The sequence below is a fragment of the Coptis chinensis genome, chromosome 5, assembly GCF_015680905.1.
Source record: "Coptis chinensis isolate HL-2020 chromosome 5, ASM1568090v1, whole genome shotgun sequence".
Classification (NCBI taxonomy): domain Eukaryota; kingdom Viridiplantae; phylum Streptophyta; class Magnoliopsida; order Ranunculales; family Ranunculaceae; genus Coptis; species Coptis chinensis.
In genome coordinates, this window is record NC_141460.1 from 16190456 (window position 1) to 16195775 (window position 5320).

Sequence of the window (5320 nt, forward strand, 5' to 3'; positions counted from 1 at the left end):
TGATATGCCCTGAATAACATCATAGATTTCTATAGGAAGCAATGCCATCAAATTTTTTTTGAGGCACCTACTGTAGTTGCAAATACTTTCTGAGTTTCACCTCCATCATTCAGTAATTTTGATGTGTAACATCTGTACCAAGACACAATGACATTCCCTGAATATAATTGCGCATTAACCATCAATAAATTTCTCTATAACCTCTCAATCTCTTTTGAACTGAGTCTTCATGTAACCCCTGCGACTCAATAAAATATAGAAAGCAGCTCATTAAATAATTGTTTACGAGAGAAGCCTTCTTCTAGATACTTCATCAATCGAATTCACTTCAAAGTTCCAAATTTAGATCAATCAACAGATGTATCTTCAAATGTAACCGCTCCAATAGTATCAGAGCTTTATCCGAAATCAAAGGACACCCAATAAATGACTAAAAACAGTCAACCAACATTCTCAAGTGAACTAACAGTCTAACACTAACTATTTTTTATCTATGTAATTTGTTATTTGTTTTTTTTTCCTCAAAGGAAAGATTTCACTAAAATAGTGAAAAGAAATATTGCATATATTCATGGAGTTGGAGACAGGAGAACTCAACTGTTATAAACATAAGAATGGTAGAATGTTAACAAATTGTTGGAGAATATATAGGATATTCACGTTGATTATTCTTTCTATATATGTAGAATATATGGTTGTGTATTGTAGGAAAGTGTAATATCTTTATATCAATAAATATGGCCACTGTCTCTAGTTGAGATAAGCCTTTTACACAAATTCTAGTTGGTATCGGAGCCACGGCTCTCCACCACCACCGCTGCTGCCACCGTCAACCACCCTGCTCACAACATCTATTACAAATGCCACCATTACTTTTAGTATGCAAGAACTCAACATAATTTGTTCTTCTGCATCTTAGCAACTTCTCATTTTTTGTTGATTTGTCTCTTGAAATTATGGATGGTGCTATCCCATATTATTTTCTATCTTCTGGTCTTAAAATTCGTCGACATTAGCGGAGGGCTTTATTTCTTCAATTTATAGCACCGACAACAATCTCTCCATTGGACATTGTAAGTATCTGCTACTCCTTTATGGCTTCTATTGAAATGGTAGCATCAAAGCTTTCTTTATCTTTTTGGCTCCAATTAGATCATTGATTGGAATTCGAAAGCTCTTAGTTTTGATCTCACTTATTCTACCCGTGGCTTATTTGATGGGGTATTATTATTGTGTAGTTTGATGCGCCAAAGGTTATTTTAACCTCTTTATTTGGATTTTTTGGCTCCTGTGTGAAGCAATTTTTTGGTTACTAGTATTTAACCATCTTTCGAGACAACCGTTTTTTGCGTCTGTTTTTTTTGAAGACTTTTCTACATTTTCTTGTGGGAGCTGGAGTTTTGGTCGTCTGTTTTGTTGCTTCATTTCTGTTTCTGGCAATATCTACTTGAGATTGGTATTGATAAATTGCAATATGACTACTTGTCCTACTCCTACGGATATTAGTCAACTGAATTATAAGATCGATCAGCTTTTTCCTCTCCTTCAGAATCAGAATTCGGTTGTGTAGAGTTCTAGTGCACCTACAGCTGTCTGCTTCAGGTACTTATACTGCTCTTTATGATAGGTTGGGTCCTACTTGGGTCCTTGATTCAGGAGCCAATGACCATATGACTGGTGATTCTACACTTTTTACATCTGCTGGTTCTACCATTCATCGATCCGTAAGTCTTGCTGATGGGTCCTCCACTCCCATTCTTAGTGAAGGGGATGTCTCTCTTTCGCCATCTATTGCTCTGCAATCTGTCCTTCATGTGCCTAACCTTGCACTCAATTTGTTATCTGTTAGCTGGTTGGCCAACCAAAACTTTAAACTGTGCAGTAGTTTTTCTCTCTGATAGGTGTTTTATACAAGACTAGAGTATGAGGTTGGCAGGGGTTATGAGTGTCATGGACTGTACTATTTTGGGGATCCACCACTTACTCCACATATACCTAGTACTGTCTTACAGGCGTCTGTCTTATCGGAACATGGTTCCCATGACTTCTCTTCCCAGACTTTGAGTTTGTGGCATGCTCGTTTTGGACATGTTAACTTCCAATATATGTGTTTGTTGTTTCCTGATCTGATGAAAGCTTGCAAATCTCAAAAGTTTCATTGTCATATATGTGCATTGTCTAAACATACTCGTTCTATTTATATTTCTCGTATGCATCACTCACCATGTGCATTTGATCTTATCCATTCTAATGTATGGGGACCGTCTCTAGTGAACTCTTGGTCAGGGCATCGACATTATGTTACTTTTATTGATGATCATAGTAGATGTACTTAGGTGTATCTACTCAAGAAAAAATCTGAGGTGCTTACCTCTTTTACCCAATTTCTTCAGATGATTAAGACTCAATACAATGTTGTGGTTAGGGGTATTCGTTCTGACAATTCTAAGGAATATTTATCAGATGCTTTTGTATCTCAACTGAATCAGCTGGGCATTGTTCAACAACTTTCTAATACTTACACACCTGAGCAGAATGGAGTTGCTGAACGGAAAAATTGGAGTCTCATGGCCGTTGTTCGTTGTCTTTTGTCTGACATGAATGTCCCAAAATCTTATTGGCATATGGCTATTATAACACCCCGTTAATTTTCTTTATTTTTCCTTATTATTAGGATTTAAAAAGTAATAATAATATTAAAAAGAAAAGAAAAGGATAAAGATAAAATAAGATAAGATAAAAAGGTGGGAGAGTTAGAAGGGTTTGGTTACAACCGAACTCTCCCCTTTTGTTGGATTTTTCTGGTTTTTGAAAAAAGGAAAAAAAAAAAAAAAAAAAAAAAAGAGACGTACAAGAGAAAAGGAGAAGGAGGTTTCTTGCTGGGAGAGTTGCTGGCAACAAGAGCGTATCACGGGTGAGTAGATCTTATATATACGGATTGAAACGTGATTTAAACTTTATGGATTATTCGTTGGGATTTCAAAATATATGATCCATCGTTCTCACGTTTTTTTTATGAATCGATGTGCATGATAATACATAAGGCATTTGTAGTGTTAAAATGTAGGAGCGTTTTTATCGTGATCTATATATGAATATGGGAGCTAGCCCCTTCTTAACTTAAAGGTCGATTCTCTCGAGGCACGCGTTTGGAATAAGTAACTCTATTATAAAGTGTCACATTAGATACTTAAAATATAGGTATTGCATGGCGATTCTGCAGTCCTTGTAACATCTTGATTTATGTGTTTTGTCTTTGCTTTTAATTTGATTGTTATATTGACAGTGGATATTATTGTACCTGTTTTGGTTGTTGTGTGTTGAGTCCCGCGTCGAGGGAATTATTTTTTCGAGATTAATTCATTATCTTTCCGAAAAAAAAAAAAAAAAAAGAAAAAAGAAACATAATTCATTTGGTTTCCAATTATCTCTTGGTGTGGACTTGGTGGTGATAGGCCACAACCAGTTCATGCTCTAGACTAAAGCCATTCTTCCTATTGTAGACCGGCTTCATATACTATGTTGATAGACAAAAGAAGGAGGATATTATGTAACCTGCTGCAGTGAACAGTTTGTCTTATATTGTTTCCATAACATTGAATTATATTATCTTTAAAACGAAGATGTAGATTAATGAGAGTCTATTGGCTTGTGGCCATTGCTGTGATTCAAATATTGTAGCGAAAGATTCAATGTGTCCGTGTCATTCTTTTTTTTTCTTCACGAAGTTATCAGCCCTCCGCCCTCAAGCATCGGGTCATCCAAGAGACACTTTTATTTCCAACTTATATATCGTCCCAAGAACATGAAATGCTTGGCCATAAATAGTGGGAGACAACGTTTCCAAGATCAAACATCTTCCCTTTAATGGAAAAGTCGACTTTTAGTCGAAAAGTGAAAAGTCAATCGATGGTACTTAATATCAACCTTCTTTCCGAGATAGGCCCTCCAAAGGATTCTTGATATCGTTTTTATTATCCCCGACCGCACTGTGTACAAAAAAAAAAAAAGAAACGAATTCATTAAGGTAAACCGTGAGAGTTTTGTCCAAGTTAAAATTCAGTAAGATGTAAACTTGCATTGGGTAACAAGTCAACTATATAGTTAGAATTCAAATAAAAGAGTTTGGGCCGGTTTGAGTGTTATAAAGTTTGAACTAGTTTTATTTTAAAACACGAAAAAGTAAGGTCTGGAAGTCTGCTTTCCAACCCAATCGACCTCGATGCATTCCGAGGTTTATGGATATAGTTACGGTGTTCGGAAGTTAGCACGTCAGAATTTTCTGACTGTAGAAATCCGGATCTGTGCCTGTTTTCGAACCACGTTTTCATATAGTTAGGTTCGGATTCAAGACCTCGCCAAAACATGAAAGAGTGATTTTTCTGAGTCTTCTTTCCAACCCAATTGACCTCGACGCATTCCGAGGTCTGTGGAGATAGATATAAGGTATGGAAGTTTGGTTGATTGAAAACGGTCGTCAGAAATCAGTTTCTACGACTATGATCAATCAAAATTTTTTTAAAATAGTTAGGGTGAGAGTTAGAATTTTTATAAAACATAAAAGAATAAGATTTGGAAGTCTGCTTTCTATTCCAATTGGCCTCATCGCATTCGAAGGCCTGTGGAATTAATTATGGCGTTTGGAAGTTTAACTGGTAGAAAATAGTGCGTCAGAAATCAGTTTCTTCGCACTGTGTTCGAGCCTAGTTTTGGCACATTTATAATGAGATTGGGTATTTTTGTAAAACATGAGGAAGTAAGTTATGTGGGTTAGCTTTGCCACACAAAAAGCCTCGATGCGTTTGGATACCTGTGGAAAGAGTTGTGTCATTCGGAAGATAGTCCGTCAGAAATCTAGTTTGCTGAATATTAGGATTTTTACCGTTTTCGACCTAAGTTTTCTTCTAGATGGGCTGAGGTTAAGAGTTCGAGTTCTATTTTAAAAAGTATGTGTACATACCTTAGTTCTAAATAATTAAGTTACATGTCATTTGAATGAATGTAGGAAAAACTATAGCATTGACTATGTGGCTAATAAGAACTACGAAGGCTTGATTCCAATTTTGAAAGATTTGGATACGTAGGTAGCTTTGAGCAAAAGTGCAGCCACTATACTATATTAAATATTATCTATTAGTTATTGTGGTAACTATATGTGAGCGTGATTGTGATTGTGGTTATTTAAAATGTATTCACGAAAATATTTAACTAATGTGTTATTCCCCGACAAACCTTTTGATATCTATGATTTATATAATTGATAATGAGGTGAGTTGATTAGTTATTGTGTTTGGAATCTTTAGTAATGAATTATTGTTTG

At 35.7% G+C, this 5320-nt stretch overlaps 1 long non-coding RNA gene across 1 annotated transcript; it reads left to right on the forward strand.

Moving 5' to 3' along the window:
* The first annotated feature begins 244 nt into the window (after nucleotides 1-244).
* LOC147496885 (uncharacterized) lies at nucleotides 245-3016 on the forward strand. Its single transcript, XR_015194949.1, has 2 exons — nucleotides 245-1073; nucleotides 1628-3016. It is a non-coding gene; the product is annotated as an uncharacterized LOC147496885 (long non-coding RNA).
* Nucleotides 3017-5320: the final 2304 nt, after the last annotated feature.